The 23,033-nt window shown below is 46.1% G+C and overlaps 1 protein-coding gene across 6 annotated transcripts in view; it reads left to right on the top strand.

Moving 5' to 3' along the window:
• The first annotated feature begins 71 nt into the window (after nucleotides 1-71).
• Osbpl3 (oxysterol binding protein like 3) overlaps nucleotides 72-23,033 on the top strand; it is a 163,831-nt gene continuing 140,869 nt past the window's right edge. For all 6 annotated transcript variants that reach the window (XM_052173718.1, XM_052173715.1, XM_052173716.1 and 3 more), the window contains exon 1: nucleotides 72-560. The gene's annotated coding sequence lies outside the window, so the exon portion shown is untranslated. The remainder of the gene's footprint in view (nucleotides 561-23,033) is intronic.

The raw sequence follows: 23,033 nt of genomic DNA, 5'->3' as shown, positions 1-23,033 counted from the left end.
GGATGCTGGGAGCCGCTGCCCCGCCCAGCCACACCTACCATTACTCTCCGCCCCTCTACACGCCCTGAACCCTGGCTAGCGTCACGGAATCCGCCTGCAGCTTCCAAGTCCAACGCCTCACCGCCTTCCCCCGGATGACTCCTGATTGGTGGGAGTGGGAGCCACTCTGCTGCCCCCCGCCCTTTTCATGTTATTCTGCCCGGTGGAGAACTCAGGCTCCTCCCCCTAGCTCCACTCCCCTCGCTCCAGCTCTTCAGCTAATTGCCCGGCGGCGCGCGCCCTAAAGTTCTAGGCAAAGTACGGAGAACTGGTCGCTGTATCTCACGCCGGCCAGTAGCAGGGGACCAGGGACCCCAGCACCCAGGAGAGCTGGAACGCAGCGCGGGCTCCCGCCCACCATCTTTCGGCGAGCAGCGCTCGGCGCCCCAGTCTCCTGCGGCTGGTCCTGGAACTGCCGTCGGCTGAGACTTGCAGGGACCCGAGAAGCTGGGTTTGCGTCCTTCCTGGTCTGAAGCACGCATTGGGAAACCGAGTAGCGTCCTCAGCAGCGGAACACTCAGGTGAGCAACAGGGCGTCCGTCAGACTCAGGTGTGGTGGGGCCCCCGGGAAGGTTCGGGGACGCAGCCAGTCTCTAGGGTTCATGATATGTCTGTAGTGGTCCCTGGAAGCCCGAGTGCACGGGCATCCCTGAGACTAGGAGGTCGCCTGTGGTGTAGGCGCCAGTTTTCTGGGAGGAAGCACTCTGGTGCTGCTCACCCTGGAGCTGCGCCCCTCGAGTTACAGCCTCGCGCGGGCGGACCCGAAGAAGGAGCGGATCTCCGGAGCCTGCGTGCGGGTGCATGAGGATGCCGCGCAGAAGAGCTGTCCCGGGCACAGCCTGGCGCTGTGCCGGAGCGGGAGGCACAGGAAACCTGCTTAATTGGGCCAGGAGGGAGACTTTACCACATCCGCGAGCTTGGGGCCCGGCGGTGCTTCGCTCTTCGGCTTCTCCAGCCAGATCACACCGCTCCACAGTGTCTGCACTGGGACCGAGAGCACCTTTCCCTTGGGGCTTCAAGCACTCAGCGGGCGTTTGCTGCCTCTGGCGTCGCCCGTGGCATTGTCTCGTGTCCTTCAGACCCTTTTTAACCAGCCGCGCGCCTTCCAGACTGTTGGAGCTGAGAAGGACCTAAAGTTGTCTCTCACCTTGTGTCTGGGAACCCGGCTGGGGTGTTGCAGTGCCCTAGGAATCTAATTACTGGATGAGGACCTTTGGGTAGTGTATTTTATGTACACTGTAGCTGCAAAAGATGGTTTCAGAGACAGGGAAGCATAGGTCTGACTTTGGGTCATCCACACTCAACCCTCAAAGCATCATACAAGGTGAGGACCTCTTTTTGACTGCCAGAGACCTTCAGACAGATTGCAGTGTATTCAAGCTAAATGTCCGTTCTGTCCATCCACGCCACACTGCCCTGTTTGCAGCTCTTCACAGAGCCTAAAGCTGCCAGGGATCGTGTGCTTGTTTTTCCATCTGCCACCCTTCTTCTGCTGCTAGGATGCAAAGTTCTGGGAAAGCAGAGACCCGGTCCTATTCCTCTGTCTACTCATTAATGGAATGAGTAAATGTTAACTTCTTCATAGTCTGAGAATATTGATTTCATGGCTGGTTTGGTTTTTCATCTTTTACCATTTTTTATTGGGAAAATTAATAAATGGCAGTAACTCCTGCTGATAAGTACACACTAACCATCAAGGTGTTTGCTAGGAGCATGTGGATGGTCACTAACATCACAGTTGTCTGATTAGCTAGATTTTTAAGTCCCCTATTTCAGTTGTGCGTGTGCATGTGCATGTTGTGCATGTGTGTGTTGTGTGTGTGTGTGTGTGTGTGTGTTCACAATCCTGTGCTTGTACATACAGGTGTGTGGTGGTTAGAGGACTTCAGGAGTTGCTTCTCTCTCTCCACTGTGGGATACAAGGAGAAAACTCCAACAATCACGTTGATAACAGCGGCCTTTTACTCAAGGACCCATCTCCCTGCCCCTAGCTACACATTTTCAGCATGGAAGGCTCTTGCAGGTTAACCAGCCGCCTTTAGGTTGTCTGGGCAGGACTATGACTCTACCCTGTTTTCTATTTTGTTGGGTTACTTTTTTTTTTTTTTAATTACATCCCAAATGTTGCCCCTCCCAGCTACTCCCCTCCTTGCAGAGTTCCTCCCCCCTCTGTGTTGGGTTACTTCTAAGAGATGAAAATGTGGTTTCCACTTTTACAGGCAGTGGGCATGTTGATCAGCTAAGAGTTGCCGTTTTATCCCTGAGATCCATTTTCAGTAATGACTACTCATTGTAGGCCAGATAATACCAGACTGCACAGGATGAATTATGTCATAATCCTCACCATCTTGATGGGCTCTGTCACCTGAGGAGACTGCAGCTGGGTTCAGGAATTTGCCTGGGGTCAGAAGCAATTCCCCGAGCTCTTCATTATCTGTCTGACTCTAAACCCTTAGCACCTTCCCTCAGACTCTAAAGTCTCTTCTCTGACTATTTAATCAGTGTTAACCCAGTGATGGAGCCCAGTGGTAAATGTGCTAATGCTGAGACTGGGCTGTAAGCTTTGAGGTGCCTGCACCAAATATTCCAGATACCCTGTTTCTGAGTGGTCCAGGGTCTCACTGCCATTGGTTTTTGTGGTTTGTGGGTCTGGTCCTTCAAGGGCTTTTAATAGGGAGAAAGGATATCCCCCCCTTTCATCTGAATCCAGAAAGGAATCAGACTGTTTTTTTTTTTCCCCACTGTGGTAAATGAGCTCCCAGTGTGGACCATCTCCATCCCTTTTGGAAAGTGCTGGAAAGCTGAGTAGTTCCTCTCAGATGCAGAAGCCACTCGGCCCAGAAGGTTCTGAAGTGTCTTTTCTGTAAAGTGAGAACATTTAGCTCTTTCCACCCTTGCATGAAACTGAGGGTGTGGAGAGATTTGGAAAGAGATGGTATGGCTGCCTCCTAAAGGGCTAGTGGCAAAGAGGGGGAGGGGGCCGCAGGCATCCCTGTTCCTTCAGCTTCCAGAAGGCTTCGGGGGTAATAAAGTTCTCCCTGCATGAGGGTCTGGGTAATGCACTTCTTGGCAGGGCTACCTTTTCTTAATTGGCATTTCCATTTCAAGAGCTCCAGCGAGGGCTGGATCTGAATGCCCTGGAAGTGAGGGGGGTGTGAGACTTCGGGGCTGGTGGGCGCTGTTAAGCTGAAAGCACTTTCCATGCATAATTGAGAGCCATAGAGTTTCCTGCAAACTCCAGTTCTGCCTAAAGCCACACTTATTCACCAGCTTTCTGGCTTTCTCTAGAAACTTCTGCTTTGCCTTCTCAGTTACAACTGTTCAGACCACATTCCGGTTTCCTCCACCCTTGTCTCAGGATCTTTCTTGGTCTTTTGCAGCCTCTGCAGTGCCTTAGTTTTGCCCTAGCATTGTCTACAAGTGGATTCTCCTTCCTTTCTCTTGTCTAGCATACGTATAGTAAGGCAGACTGTTTAAGAACTGTCAATATTGTATTATTAAACATTCTTGGGTGGCTTTTTAGAGTTACTAACAATGTTAGTTTTAGCAGCACTTTGGATTTAGATGTGGAGAGTCCTGTCGTGGATGTTGGCCACCCATGCGTCACCTCTCTCTATTTTACAAGTCTCATCAGAGCCCTTGCGTTGTCCCTCAATGACAAGGTGAGTGTAGGAAAGTCCCATTTCTGTTTGCTGTCAGTAAATGTTGGAGCTGAGAGTCAAACCCCAAATCCTTTTCACTACCTAGTTAGCGTAGACTCCTTAGCCCAGGTCGGGATTCAGGATCAGAGGGTCAGCCTTGGCCTTTGCCCCAGCATTCCTGGCCTGAGTGCTGGTCACCCGAACCTTGTCACCAGAACATCTAGTCTTTGCCCATGCGTGCCTGTTGCCTTCAGTGCTTTCCCACTGCCTTACTCTCTGTAGAAACTGTCTTAGTCATGGTTTCCATTGCTGTGAACAGACACCATGACCAAGGTAACTCTCATAAGGACATCATTTAGTTGGAGCTGGATTACAGGTTCAGAGGTTCAGTTCATTATGGTCAGAGCAGGAAGCACTGCAGTTTCTAGGCAGGCATGGTGCTGGAGAAGGAGTTGAGAGTTCCACATCTTCATCCAAAGGAAGCCAGGAACAGACTGTCACTCATGTGGCTAGGGGGCCTTAAAGCCCACCCCCACAGTGACGCACTTCCTCCAACAAGGCCACACCCACTCTAGCAAGGCCACACCTCCTAATAGCTCCACTTCCTGGGCCTAGCATAGTCAAACCACCACAAGAACCTAAGTCTTTTAAGCTGAGCTCAGAAACTACTTCCAAAAGCATAATCTCTGTGAACCCAAACTCTCAGAGCACTTAAAAACAAAGACAAAAACAAGGCAAGGTCTGACTGCGTATCCCTGGCTGGCCTGGAACTCTCTGTGTAGATCAGCCTGGCTTCAAACTCAGTGTTCCACCTGCCTCTGCCTGTGAGTGCTGGGATCAAAGCTTGCACTGTGACTGATCTTGTCAAAACATTTTTTTTTAAAAGTGGGAATGAACACCCAGTTCTGATCGCTGAAGACACCGTTGATTTCCTTCCTTTCTTCCTCTGTGCCTTTGGGTCTCCAGGCCCTTTTATCCTCTCGTTTTCTGGCCTATTCTTTATATTTAAATGTATGATACCTTACTTTTATGTACATTATGAAGATGACGGTGATGCGTATGTGTAAGTATGTGTGGTGTATTTGTGTATGCTCATTCAGATACACATGAATGTACATATTTGTCTCTCCTAGTGCTGAATTTGATGTAGGTTCTGGGGATCCTAACTCATGCCTTCATCTCCCCAGTCCCCTTTCCTAGATTTTAAATGTCTTGAAGGCCTGGTGAGTGCATTCCTCTTGTTTCTATACTTGATATAAGGTGTCCTTTTGATAGAAAAGACTCAATTAAAAACAAGAATATTAGACCATTATATTTGGTTACATTGTGTTAAAAAAAAGCAGCTGGAATGTGTCATTTTGTTTTCTAGTTTTGTGTTTGTTTGTTTTGTTTTGTTTTTTAAATACAGGGTGATGTCATGTGGCTCCAGGCTGAACTTTCTATTCTGCCTCTTCTTGCTAAGTGCTGGGATTATGGGCATGAGCCATCCGGCCCAGCCCTGTTTTCTCGTGTTTGATCCATAATACTTTAATGCATACCTTCATAAGTTTATGCTGAAGCAACAGAGCATCTAGTGAAATTCACGGGAAGCACTTATTCTCAGCCCTTTTAAGCCACAGAGGGAATCGTAAATTCTTATATGTAACAAAACTGTAGAATAAATACCATGTATATGGTGTACACTGTTTTTAATTTGTTGAGGTTTGGTCTGTTGCCATGTATTGCAATGCTAATTACTGGCCTTGGTTGCCTCTGGGAGGAGAGAATCCTCACGTACATCAAATAATGATATGTGATCTTGCCTCTTAATTTAAAAGTATTAGAATAATACTTTTAGGTTGAATAAAGATGCTGACAGCCTATAGGTGGGCTGAAGAGAGGTAGGTGGGTTTTGGTTCTCGGGCTTGGGGTCTGAGGAGGACCATGAGGAGAGAGAGAGAAGAAGGTGGAGAGAACGATGCCATGCGGAGATGAATCATGAAAACTTAGCTATGAGGGCTGGCCAACTGGAGTTAGAGTGGCCCAGAGGGAACACGGCAACTGACAGCTTGGGCTTATGGCTGGGGAAACAGATACTAATAGCTTAGAGAGTAGATATCTGCTCAGCTCTAGTGCACTTAGGGCTTTTTCTAAATACAAGTTTTTTGTCTTTTATCTGGGAACTGAATGTTCAAAGGCCGGGTAGAAACCCCTGACTGAGATTAAATATTTATTACAACACTTCTTATCTGTGCTGGTGTTACTCTTATTAAAAGTCTATTACCGGGGGGGGGGGGGGGGGTGTGTGAGACGGCTTGACAAAGTGCTTGCTTTGCAACTGTGAGGACCTTAGTTTGATTCCTGCAAACCTGTTGCTGTGGCTGGTGATTGCAGTCCTAGCTCTAGGGAGCTGGGGACGCTTGCTTCCTTTCTGTTAGGTCTGCCTGGGTTGTTGAGCTCCAAGTAAGAAACCCTGTCTAGAACGGAGAGGGCAGCACCCAAGGGATGGCATCTCGGTGTCTTCTGACATCCATACTCATGTACACACATGCACTTGCTCTCTATACTGTCTGTCTGTCTGTCACAGCCACTTTGGAATTCATTCTGTTTGTGGATTTTCATTCATTAATGAATATTTTGAAGTTTAATGATTTCTAAGGTCTCTCTGAATCAGGTCCAGCCCTGGGTCCAGTCTTATGGCTTGATCAAGTGGCTTGGACTAAATTGGTGACTGGAGTTTATTGTTGTGGTTTTGTAAGCAGTTTTGTATTACATTTGTATTATGTTTGTATTTGTTGTTTTGTATTACATCTGGATAATGTAGTATAAACACCTTGTGTGTGTAGCATATTTGGCCACTACTTTTTAAAACAACAACAGCGGTAGGGCCATAATTCATGTGTGGTGATTTGAATGAAAATGGCCCTCATAGACTCATTGGGAGTGGCACTCTTTGGAGGTGTGGCCTTGTTTGAAGGAGTGTGTCACGGGGAGGGTGGGCTTTGGACTTTGAGAAGCTCAAGCCAGGCCCGGTGTCTCTTTTTCTTCCTGCTCTCTACCAATCCAGATGTAGAATTCTTGGCTCCTTCTCCAATATCGTGTCTGTGTGCTGCCATGCTTCCCACTAAACCTTTGAACTGTTGGCCAGCACCATTTAAATATTTTCCTTTATAAGAGTTGCTGTGGTCATCACAGCCATGGAAACCCTAGGACATCGTGTGTCATACAACCATAATTCATGTATCATGTAATTCATCCTTTGAAAGTATGTAATGTAATAACTCCTAGTATCATGCATATAGTTGTGTGACTCACCATAACTAATTTTAGGACAGGTTATTACCCCTATTTTGTGTCTGTATGAACTCACTTGATCTGTAAAGGCAGGTATAGACTGTGGGACCTTCTGTGTCAGATTCCTTTCATCGAGGATTTTGTTTTCAAGGTTCCATCCCTGGGATGATAGGAGTCCATACTTCATTTTTTTACACTATTTTTAAGTATACCATATTTAAGTTAGGCATAATGCTTTTAATACCAGTACTCAGGAGGCAGATGCAGGCAGATTTCCATGAGTTCTCTACCATATTGTATATACCATGTTTTATTTTCCATTGGCCAGTTGGAGGAGCTGGTGGATTTTTGTAACACTTTCTGGAGTTCCGCGCACTCATGCCCTCGTTTGAACGGCAGGGCCTTCGCATCTTGATGCGACACCCTGTGCCACGTGACAGGAGATGGGTCCTTAGCAAGCAGCTGGATGATAAAGTATTTTAGTGAAACTGTCATGCTGGGGTCCTCAAAGCATCTTGGTTTCCTGTGGTGATGGGGACCCATCTCAGAACCTTTGAGATGCTAAGCTTACACTTTGCCACAGAGCTTACAAATCCAGCTTGATTATTTAGACCCCCAACTAAAAGAAAAAAAAACCCAACAATTAAAAAAGAGCTGACCAGGGAGATGTGAATATGGATGAAATACTGTACCGGTGTAGAGAAGACAAGGTCTGCCGATACGTGGCCACTGAAGTAGGTGCTGTGCTTCTGGGATGTTCTTTGTGTCTGCACTGTCTACTGAGTAGCCATTGGTTGCATGTGGCTACTGGACACTTGAATTTGACTATTCTTTACCAAGATGTAATGTTTGTGTAAAATGCATACTGAGTTCTGAAGATCGACTATGAAAGAATGTAAAAATGTCTCAGAAACATTTTTATTGATTACATGTTGAAATGATAATATTCCAGGCATATGAGGGCATAGATTAAACAATAATCTCATCATTTGTTTATCTTTTTTACTTGATGACTTAAGTTAAAATTATATATAGGGATCATATATAGTCTGTTGGACAATGCTGGTACTCATATTTTTGTTTGTTGTTTGGTTGGTTTTTGTTTTTTTGAGACAGGGTTTCTCCACGTAGTCTTGGCTATCCTGGAACTCATTTTACAGACCTGGCTGGCTTTGAACTCATAGAGACCTGCCAGCCTCTACCTCCTAAGTGCTGGGGTTAAAGGTGTGTGCCATCACAACTGGCTGCAGCTCATGGTTTTTTGTTTGTTTGCTTGAGCATTTCATGTTAGTATGTTAAAAAAAAACCCTAAGGACATGTGATATTTTAAAAAGCATACAGTAGAATATATTTGGAAAGTTTATGGAATATGGTTTTTTGTTTGTTTGTTTGGTTGGTTTGGTTTGGTTTTTCAAGACAGGGTTTCTCTCTATAGCCCTGGCTGTCCTGGAACTCACTCTGTAGACCAGGCTGACCTCGAACTCAGAAATCCACCTGTCTCTGCCTCCCAAGTGCTGGGATTAAAGGCGTGTGCCACCATTGCCCGGCATATGGGTTCTTTTTAAGGTGCTTTGGTCTTCAAGTGTAGCTTTCCACACTTGAAAATTGTTTTTACAATGCTTGGACTAGTAGCCTGAGAGGCCAGAGCTTCTTCTTTAGCTGTTTATTATATTCTTTTGAAGTTGATAAAATATTTTCTTCATTTTAGAAGAATATAGGAAAGTGATGGATGAATTTGTAGTTTTTGACTACGTTATTTATACTCCAGAGTTGTGTTTTTTTTTCCTGGACCTGCTTTCTAATGGCCTCTGTTGAGCATGCATGGAATATAATGCTAAATGATTATGTGGAGATTTAAAGCCAAGAAGTCGGTTGCTTTCCTACAAAAATTTATTTAGATGAACATTCTATCACTGTCTAGATGTCTGTTTATTCAGAGAATGATAGGGGATCTAATATGCTCAGGTGTTGGAGGAGGTATGGCCCAGAAGAATTCCCCTAAAGGACTCATCCCTTTCATGGAAATGGGAAAATCAGAGCTTCAAGTCCAGTCGCTGTGGTTCCTAATGGAGGGTCAGGAGAGGATCACAGACTTAGTTTTTGTGGGATAAAATCAGAGCTTCAAGTCCAGTCGCCGTGGTTCCTAATAAAGGGTCAGGAGAGGATCACAGACTCTTGATTTCTGTAGGGTTTTTTTTTTTTTTTTTTTTTTTTTAAATTTTCACTCTTTTTGGTTAAGATGCTGAAATTAGTTTTTGTGGTGTTGTGTTGGCCAAAGGCTCTCCTTAACAGAAAATTTTTTCACTTGTGTGTTAAAGCACAGTGAAGATTTCCAATCCTGTGTCCTGTGTTGCTGTCAGATATTCTAGTATTCATAAGACAATTAAAGTTTAAGTCTTCTAAAACAAACTTCTCTCTCTGAGTCATCAGTATTGGGCAGTGAGCTGCAATGCTTAAAGGCAAAAGCTAAACAATCAATGCGATTTTAAAGAATTAATGCGTGAAGTAAGATTTGATGTTCATTCGTTTGAAGAGCATTTGTGGATCCCATTCTAAGTCTCAGGCACCATGCTGGAAACAGGATGTGGTGGGGAATCACCAGTGGACTCTATCTTCTGGACTTTACCGGCTAGAAGGGGATGCAGACATTAAACAGAGAATTCATTAGTTACCATGGTGATACGTAGCTCAAAGGGAAAGAGTCTGGATTTTAATTGGGACCCTGGGGAGCAAAGTTCTATTTTCCTGTGGGTCATGATCTGGGCTGCAAAGATCTGAACGAGGAAGAGAAGAGTGACTGTGGCTGGAGAGCCTCCCAGGAGAAGGAGATGTGCCAAGTCCTGCCCTTTTGTCTTTTCAGTTGTAGGCCACATGGACCTGGGGAGAAGGGTTTGAATTTCTCTGATGCTACACACAGATTTGTTTATTTACTAATGAGCATTGAGTCCAAAGTTGAGTTTCTGTTCCTTTTGTAATTGAAACTGAACAAGGTCTAACAACCCGAGCTGACTGGTATAGCCCTCAGAGGAGCTTAAAATAAGTTGCTGGCTCTCTTTGTAGTGTAGCTCATTTGTCAGGGACTGAGATGAGTTAGGGGTACGGATTAGTTTTCTCATTGCGGTGACATAATGCTTGATCAGAAGCAAGCTAAAGTAAGAGGGGTTTATTTGGTTGGTGATTTAAGGGATGCTGTCCATCACGGTGGGGAAGGCGTGGCAGCAGGAGCGTGCTGGTCATGCGCTGTCTACAGTCAGGAGGCAGAGAGAGATGAACGATCCTGCTCGCCCATGCTCTCCTTTTTGTTTAGTCCTGTACCCAGCTCATAAGATGGTGTCGCCTACATTTGGGGACGCTCTTTTCCTCCTCAGTCAGACCTCTCTGGAAGCCCTCACCGTCGCAGCTGGAGGTGTGTCTCCTAGGGGACTCCAAACCCAGTGAGCTTGACAGTGAAGAAGATGAGCAGCATAGGTATTTGAGGGTGTGGCAGCCTAATATGGCTTTTGTTCTCACGGGGTCAGAACAGTTTTCAGCTGGTTTCTTATGTGAGTGGACATACCAGCTTTGCTTCCATTGGCGCCTGGGAGTCTCCAGAGAAGGACCCATGCTGCCGTTAAGGGTGCTGATGAGCATGAAGAACAGACGCCAGTGGCGGCTGGTCACTGTGGTCAGCTGTGAGTCAGAGAAAAACATTTGGCGCTGGTAGAGGTCAAAGGCCGGGACCAGAGATACACGGTGGCCACAACTGGAGAAGAGTGAAGAAATGTTACCAAGTTCTTTTCTTTTTCAGAGATAGGGTTTCTTTGTGTGGCTTTTGGCTGTCCTGGAACTCACTCTGGAGACCAGGCTGGCCTCGACCTCACAGAGATCCCCCTGCATCTGCCTCCCCAGTAATGGGATTAAAAGTGTCTGCCACTACTGTCCTACTATCAAGACATTTTTAAAGTTAGTAAGACAGTTTCCAGGACCAGGAGCTGGTAGTGGCAGTTGAGAGAAAGGCAAAGATGGTTCTATGGGGGAGATAATGCACCTGGAATCTGTGTCCTATCTTCCACTAAAATAAGTTCCAAATAGAACAAAAACTTAACATCAAAACAGCCAGTAAAATGAGAACCCCACTTCAGTAGTTAATGGAGACAGGAAATCCTTCCTAGACATGATACAAACCCAGAAGCTTTTGTGCATATAATTTTTTTGCAAGACCAAATCTTTTTAATTATTTCAAAGGACAACAAAAACCTAAGAAAAGAGTACCATTGCATGCTGCACAGATGTACTTCTATCAGTATATAAAGCGCTTCGACAAATCCATAAGTTACTCTGGAGGTAAAGAATATGAGTGCACAGGTCTTAAAGCTGTAGAGGAGTGACTTTTCCTTTAAGATTTATTTAATGTATGTGAGTGCACTGTTGCTCTCTTCAGACACACCAGAAGAGGGCATTGAATCACATTACAGATGGTTGTGAGCCACCATGTGGTTGCTGGGATTTGAACTCAGGACCTCTGCAAGAGCAGTCAGTGCTCTTAACCACTGAGCCATCTCTCCAGCCCCCAGCGCTGACTCTTAAAAATGCTGAAACTTTAATCACTTTCACGAAACCTTAATAAGGTGCTGCTATTTTTCACATGCCAGATTGGCACACATCACGACAATGTTAGTACTGGCAAGGGACTGAGGGAATGAGGGCTCAAATACTGGATGGAAGTTTAAGCTAATCTAATGTCTATGATTTATCAAAATCACAAATGTATGCATTGCCTGAATCAGCAGTTAACAATTCTAGGGATTTTATCAGACTTATAAATGTGTAAGCCTTATCATTAAAGTTAAAATACAAGTAACATGTAGAATATATAGAAGTGTGGTATACATAGACTGTCAACAAAGGGATTGTATATTATCTATTGTGTAAAAATACATCCCTATATAGTATATTTCATATATATCTATGGATGTACATGGATGCCTATGTTTTTACACATGAGCACACCTACAGAGCCTGTGGTCCGCAGTCAGCCTCCAGGGCATGTGCGTCCTTTCCCAGGCGATCCCTTGCTGCTCACCTGTAGTGCCTCGTGAATTGTTCATGATGGGGGTCGGTATAGCATGGAAATGAACAAGTGCAGCAAGTCAGGGTGCTTTCCAGAGAGCTGCTTGGTAAACATTTACGTTTACTCTCTGTGTACATACAAATATAAAATATCTTGAGGTGTACATAAGAGGTTGCTAATACTAAATTCCCCCAGGAAGGGGTAGCAGGAAACAGGAGGATTAATGGTGAGGTTGGTATTGTGATTTTTGAATTTGTTACAAGTAAATGTGTTACTTATTTTTAAGTATGACTCCAAAGTAGCCAGAGAGTAACTGAGTTACTTTCCATTAGTATGTTATTTAAGATGTAGTGTTCCTGTCTGGGAGAGCAGAGACAGAAGCTCTTAGGGGAAAGGGTGCTTCTGGTTGTGACGTGCCTAGCTGGCCTGTTATGGGAATGTTCAGTAGCAACTTGGGAAAGAGGCAAAGCCTGTTATCCTATCTGGGTCAGCAGTTCAGTGGCTTTTATGACTGCTGAGAAGGTTCCTAAGGACAAGTCCCAGTCTCAGGCAGGTCCCAGGAGGAAAAGCAGGATGCATGATGGTTCCTTGGGGACAGTAAGCCAAAAGGCCGGTAAGAGAAGGAGCATCAGCCACACGGGTAAGGACCACAACAGCCTAATGATAGTCATGTCTCTCATAGAGTAGCTATTGAAAAGGAATCGCTGCCCTCTATGTTTACTGAAAGTCCATCACCACATTTAGTTCTCACAGCCACCCTTAGGATGGGATTATGCTTCCACACTCCTTGAGCTTTGTAGGAATTCTAAACAGGACCATCTGCTGGACTGCATGGTGATCGAACAGGGCCTCAGAGCAGGGTGTAATTCAGAAAATGGGGAAGTAAGGAGAAAGACATTCCAGGTGAAGATAGCAATGGGCCTGCGTGGAAAGCAAGCTATCTTTTGTAGCCGGAAGGTGGGATTTGATAGGAATTCCAGGTGTGCATGGCTGTTCAATTCTCAGCCAGCTGGAGTCCCAGCAGACGGTTTGAACGAGGGATTATGTGTTCACCAATAAGGCTGGCAGTCAGATGCAAAGAGTAAGCAGTACATTCCCTGGAGGACTGCGTATCGTGGAAAAGAGAGGCTAAGAGGCAGAAGAGTCACAATAAAAAGGTAGCTAGATGATGCCGTGGCCCATGAAACACAGGGCACTGGGATGGCTTTTACACATCTGGTCTCTTGGTGCTGCCTTGTTTTGTTTTAGACTACGAAGCCTGGGCAGGGCTGGCCTGGAACTCATGTAGACCAGGCTAGCCCTGGAATCACTGAGATCCACCTGCCCTTGCCTTCTGAGTGCTGGGGATTAAAAATGTGTGCTCCCACATTCAGCCCAGTCTCTTGGTGTTTGATGGAAGCTTTAGTTGCCTGTGTGGCAGTATGCTTATGTTTTTATCTGTAGTTTTTATATGTGTTTTTTATATGTAGTTTATGGAAGGAAGGCACTATCTCTAGACCATTCTACATGGGAATAAGCAAAGTTTGGTGAATGGTGATTTGTTGACAAATTTATGTGCACTGTTTATACATTGTATCTTATAGGTGTTGACAGAGACTGGCTGCCTCTGTCCTTAGGAGAAAGGGGTTGGTATGATCGAGTCTCTAATCTTACAAACATGCATATGTACATAGCACAAACTGTGGGCCCCTTAGGGCTCCATAGTCAGAGTGACCTAAACCTTGTACATGTATTACTAAGGGATCATACCAATAATAAGGACTCAGAGAGGAAAAAGTGATAGCCTAAACAAGATTCAGACAAAGGCTGCATGTATGGACTTCCTGAAGGTAGTCTGCTCTTGACTGGAAATTCCTGTTCTTCTAGACTTTGGTATCAGGGCCAGATGAACATTAGGACTGGTTTGTTCCTCTGAGATCTGAATGCCTTCGTCCTTGGTTCGGACTCAGAAAGCTCTTTGCTTCTCTGGCGTCTGCCTAGCTTCTTTGCACAATGCATATAGGTAGACTGACACTTGTGTAAGAGAGAGAGCTGGCTGCCTTTTCTAATCCACAGGTAACAGCTTTGCTTAACAGTGCTGGGCTCACAGGACAGAGTTTGGATTTCCTCTGTGAAATGTGATGTGGGGTTGCAACAGCTGCCGAGACTCCTTCACTGCCAGAGTCCTAGGCTGTCCGAGCTCTAGGACTTGAGGCTCTGGGACTTGCTGTGGCTGTGTAGCCTGCACTGAGGTTTACAAGTCATAGCCCTGCCTATGTCCTCCAGGGTATTGAGCACTGCACCTCCTTAGCCAACTGCTGATAGATGGAAGGAGCCAAGGGAACAGCCTGGTGACTGCCAGCTGGGCAAAAGACCCATCTAGAGGAGGGGATCATGTGACTCTGAAACAGGGATAAGTTTCTCTGGTATACTGCTTCTTTACCCTAGCAACATTGTAACACCAGGTTCAAATATTGATTGTGGGGCCCTGTTGTGTAACAGTTTCCTTGAGATTGAGACAGTCCATCCTGCTGGGAAGCTCCTTAAGCAAAAGGTAAACAACTCAAACTAGTTTCAGGAAGTTCCTGAAACTGACCAGACCCACCTTGCCCCTCTCTATCAGAGGGAGCAATTAAAGTTGAGAGTCCCGCCCTGGCGAAGTGAAGCTGAGCTGCAAAGATTTTTAGAGGAGAAAAGTCACAAAGATTTTGAGACCAGACCAGTTGCCTGGAAGAAGTAGAAACCTGCCAGGCTGCCCGAAAGAGGTTTAGACAAGAGTCACTTGCCCCTCCTCTACGGCCCTCCAGTTCCTGATATTGGTGGGGACTTCCAAATATTCCGAATGCCTTTGATAAGCCAGCCCATTGGGGATTGCTTTTTTTCATACTGTCTCGGGTTATACAACCTTTACTAAGGAGGGGGATGGGAAGTTACAGTACTTAGTTTTTCTGCCTCCACAGCAATTAGCCTGATCCCAGCTGCTCCTGTGTCCCTCAGCCTCAAAAGCTTGTTGAAAAGTCTTCCCTTGGACACTTTGCAATCTGACTGTGCAATAAGTTCCAGGTCCCCAGCTTTGTGAGCTGTCACCCATGCTGGGCCAGGCCATGGTGATGCAGCTGTCTCTGAGTTGTTTCTGCTCCAGTGAGTAACCTCTCACCCATATGCCTGTAAGTAACCCCAATAACATTTATTGGTTCACCAAGTTGGACTTTGCTGGTATCCATACTTTGGTCTTGTATGGGATCCCTGTTAGGAATGAATAAATGTGTGTGTTTCAAACAACACTCCTCAGATCTGACTTTCACATTTAGTGGGGCAGGAACCATAATTGGTGTCTGAACAGGGACCTGATAGAACCAAAGATGAGTTAGGAAAGAGCAAATGCATGGTCCTGGATAAGGATAGCAAGGCCCGTTACTGAGGTTGAGAAGTCTGTGGTGGGCGCTTCCCTGGAGGAAATTCCAATACTGTTGTAATTTCCTGTATGGTGGGTGTTCTTGTGCCTTTGTGCTGTAAGAGTGGTTGTATGGTTCTTGCCGTAAGTAGTGAGACATACAACTGAGGCAGAGCCATCAGGATTAGGAGTGTCTGTGGGAGGCAGTGTCAGAATAGCAGCCTCATCTGTGTGGTATGGGGCGGAATGCAAACTAGATGAATGGAGTTCACTGTGTGACCGTGGAGACACCCTGAAACAGTTAAAGAGGTAGAGGAAACCGGATAGTCTTTGAGATGAGTGCAGCAGCAGAGGCTGCCTGGTCAGTGTTGTGCTATGTTAGAAATGCACCTGAGGCCAGGATGGCGGGCAGGCAGGGGCTTGTGTGTGTGTAAAGGAGTAGTTTTGACAAGAAAGAGACATGTAGCCAGTATTCTGTGTTAGCTTCTGATTTGGCAACTAAATTAGATAAACAGGAGGGGGAGGTGGTAAAAGCAGTAAGAGATAAGTCCAACCTTTAGTAGAAAAGGAGAGGAAAAATCTGTAATCCAGCACGAAGATGGGGCATTAACTGCTATATCAGGAAATTGTTAGCATTTGAATTGCTAGAACTAGGGAAGACTTTTCAACAAAGTAGCGAAAGAACCTGGCTCTTGAGGCTGAGGGACACAGGAGCAGCTGGGATCAGTCTAACTGCTGTGGAGGCAGAAAAACTAAGTACTGTAACTTTCCATCCCCTCTGTAAGGCAAAGGCTGTATACCCCGAGACGGTGTGAATAAGAGCAGTCTCCAGTGGACTGGTTTATCAAGGCCATTAGGAACATTTGGAAGTCCACATCAATATCAGGAACTGGAGGAACATAGAGGAGGGGTAGGTGGCACTGAGGGACTAGGAATAAGGTTGACTATATTTGAACCCTAGCTCACTGGGCCAGACAGAACTCTGTGTACAGAGGAGTTAAAGGTTGATCCAGAAGGAACCTCAAGGCAAGTTTCAAGTTTTAATGGCTGAGTCCTTTAGTGGAGCAAGACCTTAATAAAGCAGGAAAGGCTTTGGCAGATCTCAGTGACTTAGAACAGCATGTGATGAGTGTCCTCCAAGTAAAAGAGTCACCCAGGTAAAATATGTGACAGGATTTGTGTCGAGCTGGAGTTCCTAAGACAAGCTGATAGATTTGTTGAAGGCAAATTGTGTGCTAAGGAGCTTCTGCCTAAGGAGAGGTTGACAGAACACAGATGAAGCACATCAAGCCTGTCCCAGGACGGGGTAATCCCCCCAGACCACGGAGGGTACATTTTCCTCCAGCAAAAGATAATGCTAGGGGTGTAGACTGTTAGCCCAGCTAGAAACTCCCCCAACAGCCAGGTATGGTGAATGGGGAGGCTAGAGGCATGTGCCAACCCAGGGCCACTCTGACCTAGTGAACCAGAGGTGCAGTGGGAAAGCAGGGCCACATTTACCTTTGGCCCAGAGTAGGTCTGAGCTGACTAAGTCAGACCCACTGAGTTGATCAGTGTGAAGACATGTAGGAAGGCTCCCAGCACGGGCTCCAGGTCGTGTAAACATAGTAGTTCAGAGAGAATTGCGAAGGATTACAGAGAACAAATTAAGTTAGCACCTCCTACCTATGTGTATTGTTAGTCAGGGTTCTCTGGAGTCACAGCACTTATGGACTGTCTCTCTGTATTGAGGGAATCTATTGTGATGACTTACAGTCTGTAGTCCATCTAACCCAACAATAGTCAGCTGTGAATGGGAAGTCCAAGAATCTAGTAGTTGCTCAGTCCCACGAGGCTAGTTGTTTCAGCTGGCCTTCTGTAGAAGTAGGTTCCAACAGATGTGCTGGCAAGTGAGTGCAAGCAGGTGAAGAGCAGATCTTCCTTCTTCCAATGTCTTTATGTAGACCTCCAGCAGAAGGTGTGGCCCAGATTATAGGTTGTACCACCAGGCCTGGATGTTGGACTTGCCTTGTCTCAGGCTGGCCTTTAACTCAGAGATCTCCTTGCCTCGGTCTCCAGGGATTAAAGGCATGTACTACCTTGCCTGGGTCTAAGTTTTTCCTGGCCACTGTGCCTCAAGATTTCCATGCCAAGATCCAGGTCAGAAACTTGTGTCTTTAGCCTCAAGATCTGGGCCACAGGTGAGCCCTCCAATTCTGGATTGTAGTTTATTCCAGATAGAGTCGGTTGACAACCAGGAACAGCCACTAAGGAAAGCATGTGATGATGCTTTGTACCTGACCTTGATCTTTGGAGGAAGCTAATGATACAAAGGAATGGAACCTGTTTGTGCTGCATTAGACCTCACTTATTTCAGCTTCAGTTATATAATTGTGAACTTCCGGGATCACCTGACCCTTGCTGAGGACAGATGACAACTGACTTTCAGAGTGTTTCACCAAGGTTATCTTTGGAACCCCACCGATCTGTTATGAGACAGTAGTTCCAGATGTTGCCTCATCCTGCCCATCCTCTGGAAAAGGTTCTGTTATCTAGATGTAGTTTTAACCTTGGAGAATTTTGCAGATTTGGAAAGCCATTGATAAGACAACCATGTACAATGGTACTTCCACCTCCCTTATAGTCAGTCCTACTTGGGCTGGGTTAATTAAGAGGAAAAATGTGTTAAAACAGTAGCCACAGAGTTTATATTCAAAAGGTGTACGCTATGTGGGTGGGAGTGGACACTTCTGTGAGGTCATTGAATAAAATCCCCAGTGCCTGGGGTGGGCCATCTCCTTCTGAGTTGTCAGCTGGGGAAGTCCCCGAGGTCCCACAGATCATAAAGGCTGTTGCTACTGCCCTTGGTCGTTTGCCAGACCCTATTGCCGAAGACACAGTGCATCCGTGCCTTGACTTAGAACATGGAGAAATTAAGCTGGATCTGAACTGGAAACTTGCATCCTGCTGACTGGCTTTCATAGTGCCAGAGGGGGGCCGTGCCAGCTGCAGGTGAACTATCACCAACATTCCTGCTTGGCTATGAACTGTGTTCTAAAATACCAACACACAAGATTGCATGTGCCTGCTTGTGCAACAGTGGCTCGGCGGTTGTGGGTAAGACCAACATCCTTCTGACTGGATCTAAGGCCAGCCCCAACACAGGAGTCAAGCCTAGCACTGAGAGCCAGAACAAAAGCTGTGTCTGGGAGGTCATAGGTTCCACTGGGGAAGCAACTTCTGTGGCTTTTCTAGATGGATGTGATGTGCCTGTCAAGTTGCCGTCTACACTTGTGTTTTCGCCCATAGGCGTTATCAGCCTCACTCTTAACCATGGGGGAGCTCCTGAGACCACATGGCTGTTACTGTGACGTGGTGGCCTGTGCTTAGTCATAGGTGGACTAAGATCTATAGTCACGCCTCCTAGGCTCAGGGATCATTGAAGAAGATGGGACAGAAAGAATGTAAGAGCTGGAGGGAGGGACGAGTGTTGTGTAACAGTTTCCTCCCAGATTGAATCATGTCATCCTGCAGGGCAGCTGCTTGTCTCAGCTTTGCTTTCTGGCTGCCACAGGTGAACCTGCTTCCTGTGCCACACATGTCCACTGTCACAGTATATATTGTACTGCTGCTGGCTTGAAGGCACATGTGCCAAGTGACTGTGGAAACTTTTCAGTGACTTTTCCCATTTCTTCCCCTTCACATTAATGGAAAACTGACAAACACGGTGTGCTGGTTAGTTTTATGTCAACCTGATTCAGGCTAGACACATTCAGGAACAAATAACTTCAATTGAAGAGGAAATGCCACAACCAGATTGGCCTGTGGGCAAGTCTGGGGGGAGGCTGGCATTTTCCTGATTAATGTTTGGTTTGGGTGTGGGGCCCAGCCCACTGAGCGCACAGCCACCCCTGCTGGTCCTGGGTGGTATAAGAGCAGATTGAGCAAGCCAGGAAGGAGCACTCCTCCATGGCCTGTGCATCAGTCCTGCCTCCATCCAGGTTTCTGCTTTGAGTTTCTTCCCTGACTTCCTTGGATATTGGACTGAGATGTTGAACTATTAACCTGTCTCCTTGAGTTGTTTTTTGGGGATGGTGTTCTATCATGCCAATAAGACACCAGCTACTCAGAACAATGAGACAACCCTGAGACAGGATGGGTATTAACTTTGGTGAATTGGTGGGGAAAATTGGCATGAGAATAGCTGAGTGACTCCCCCTGGGGTGAGTGACTGTGCCAGCCAAGCGGTGGGGTCATAGCCCTCCAGCCTCATAAGACATAGAACTCAAACTTCCTCTGTAAACATGCAGACCATACTCAGATTTGTGTGCCTTAATCACACCCTTCCAACACACACAGACAAAAATCGCTTCTAACTTTAGAAGGGTTAAAAGCAATAGGAAAGTTGTGGAGACAGTGCGGAAAGCCCTTGTCTGCCACAACCAAGTTTTCCTTAGTAGTAACATCTTAATGTTAGTGGGTTCCCTTTATCAAGCCATCGAGCTGGTGCTGGCATAGTACTTCTGAATGTTCTTTTGCCGTTCTGGCGTCCCAACCAGCTTTTCCTATTACGTTAAACTGTGCGTCTCCCAGGCTCTTCTTGGCTGAGACAGTTTCTCAGATGTCTTTGTGTGTTTTGTGATGCTCTAACTGAAAACCTTAGGTTAACTAATTAATTAATTAGAATTTTTATTTTGTCCGTATGGGGTGTTTGTCTGCATATGTCTTTGCCCCGCGTGCGTGATGGCTGCCTTCAGAGGTCAGAAAGAGGGCAGTGAATCCCATGGAGGGTGTTGAATCTCCATGTGGTATTGGGAATTGAACCTGGATCCTCTGGAAGACCAGCCAGGCTTAGATGAGGCTCTCGGCCAGGAACGGCTCAGTTACAAACGTGCTTGCTGCTCAAATGTGAGGACCTGTGTTTGGATCCCAGATCCTTGTTTTACATGATGTAAAAATTGTACGGAGCCATACATGCCAGTATTCCCGGAGCTTCTGAGAAGCAGATCCCTGGCTTTCACTGGCCACCCAGCCTGGCAGCATCCATGAGCTCCCTGTCCAGTGAGAAACGCTATATCAAAAAGTAACATGGAGAACAATCGAAGAAGACATCTGCTGTTGACCTCTGACCTCTACACATGAGCAGGCAAATGTGTATGTGGAACACACAGAGATCAACCTATTTATAAAAGAGGAGAAATGTATCCTTGGACAATTCGGGAGATGGGATACCCAGGATCCAGGTGCTGCCGTCTGGTGTGGCTTCTTACCTCACGCAGTGGAAGGGCAAGCCAGAGGATCGACTCTTGGAGATCCTTTAAAGATCCATTTGGGAAGGCCTGAGGAACCACTCCTGACGCCCACCTTCCAAGCTTCGAGAGGGGCGTGGGGCGTGTTTTATAGAATGGCTTTATATGGCTTTCGAGTCTAAGGAGGAAGGCTCACAGATCCAAGTGGCTTTCCCATGGTGCCCCGTGGAGGGTATGTGGTACCATGACTTGCATTTCTGTGCCTGTTGCATCGTGAAGGAGTGGAGACCTGTTTTAGCTCCTAAAGGGTGGAGGATCTAGCTAAGAGTCAGGATTTCTCTCTTCCTTTTACCTATTTATTTATTTGTCATTCAATCAGTTATTCCACCACTTGATACTTATTACACATCACTGTGAACACACAGGTGTTTATTTTCTACTTGAGGTTCTAATCCGGGAGCGCAGGGTGTACTGTTTCTTACTTGTCCCAATTTCAGCTATGAGGAGCTTCATCAGCTGACTCCCACCGCCTTTGACATAAATCCATCATGTGACCTCATCATGTGATCTTCCTTACCCCTGTATTTTCTGGTACTTAAAGGTACTCCTGGTTCCCCTTGTGCACTCTGTGTCTCTGCCCTAGAATCATCTGGCTGTAAAGTTGGTCCTGGTTCATCAAGTCAACTTTACCACCCACTACCTGGATCAAGACCCACAGTGACAAACACTGATCTGTTTGTCCCCATCCCATGTTAAAGAGAAGAAAACTAGACCTCTGAAAGAAGAGGTGGCTTAACTGAGACCGCTCTCGTGTAGCTAGAATGTCATCCTTGGCCCTTCCTTCCTACAACTGCGTATTGGCCGATGTTCCCACTGAAGACCAGGTTCAGCATAGTGCCATCTTTCCCAGGTTGTTGTGTGAGACATTCAGCTGTGAACTCCCCTGCACGTGCCCAGGGCAGGGTCTGCAGAGAAGGAGCCGCTGGTGTGTTCTCTGTGAAGACAGCTGAGGTAGCTGTGTGCTATCCAGCGTGAAGAGGATTCTGTACCGAGAACACGTTGCAAACACAGACTCTGACTACTGGTACAGAAGCACTTGCAACAGGCTTGCCCACATGTCTGGCCTGGCCTCCCTCCCTGGGCAGGTGGGCCAAAGAAACGCTTTAGATTCCAGCATATTCTTTTGAGCTCATCTCCTTTCCACCAAATATGGCAAATTCAGGAGAGAAATAAATGCAGGCAGGAAGCCCTCCCAACTTTATCCAGTGAGCCTCGGAGAGCCACCAATGCTTAACCGAGCAGTCGGGCGGACATTCGGTGTTCCCAAACCCGAAGCAGTGTGGTAATAGGATCAGGCGTCAATAACCATTTATACCAAGGACACTTTCCTTTTTTAAATTTAAATTAAATTTCATGTGTATGTGAATTTTGCCTTTAAGTGTCTGGCAGAGGCCAGCAGAAGGTGTCGGATTCCTTGGAATTACAGATGGTTGTGAGCTACCATGTGGGTGCTGGGAATTGAACCCTGTTCCTCTGGAAGAGCAGCCACTGTTCTTAACCTCTGAACCATCTCTCCTGCCCCCGACCTTTCTCTTTTTGAAGGAGGAAATAATAGAGCTCCCTGGAAGCCCCTCAGATTCCAAGGCTAACACAGGCAGGCCTATTTAATACTGATTTTTCCACAGTGTTCCATTTCAAAAGACTTCTGTTTATTGATATTCTTATTTATATTTATATAATCAAGGGTAGGATGTCTGGCTGAAGAACTAATCCTTTAAAGGTTTTGAAAGGAATGAGGAAGCAATAATGTCTGAGGCCATTTGTTTGCAAATGACAGACATTCAGAACAATAAAGTTTTCGGTTGATGTTGCTAAGAACTTCTCTGTTGCTGCACTAAGGAGGCAGAGGCTGGCAGATCTCTGAGTCTACAGAGTGAGGTCCTGGAGAGCCGGGGCTACCCAGAGAAACCATGCACAGTAAGATTAGCTTCAGAGCCTGAGCTTGGCTGTCCTGTTTGTTCCCACAGACTGTCTATTTTCATCTGGGTTTGTCTCAGGCAGGCTTTCCCTTCTGAAGCGCCTCTTAGCAGTCCACACAGGAGCAACAGTTGCTTCCATTGATGTTTGTGGGCTGTTGGTTTGGATCAAATCCAAATCCCATTTGCTGGGACCAGGATTATCAGGGAAGTTACTTGCCCAAGGGTCATGTGTGCCCTGTACAATTAAGGAAAGATTGAGACGGTAGTATCAGAATGGAGTGTTGGCAGGTCATTTGTGGTTGACTTTGGTGGCTGTTGTGGCAGATACTTGCTATTGACAGAAGAAATGTAGGTCTGAATGTTTCTTTCCCCTTCCATAACATGCTTAGTATCGATCACTAGGTTGGAAACTTACAGGAAACAAGAATTCTCAGTTCAGGACCTTAAAAT

This window comes from Apodemus sylvaticus, chromosome 2 (genome assembly GCF_947179515.1).
Source record: "Apodemus sylvaticus chromosome 2, mApoSyl1.1, whole genome shotgun sequence".
Lineage (NCBI taxonomy): Eukaryota > Metazoa > Chordata > Mammalia > Rodentia > Muridae > Apodemus > Apodemus sylvaticus.
Note: the sequence above shows the minus strand (reverse complement) of the source record. Positions and strands in the feature narration are given on the sequence as shown.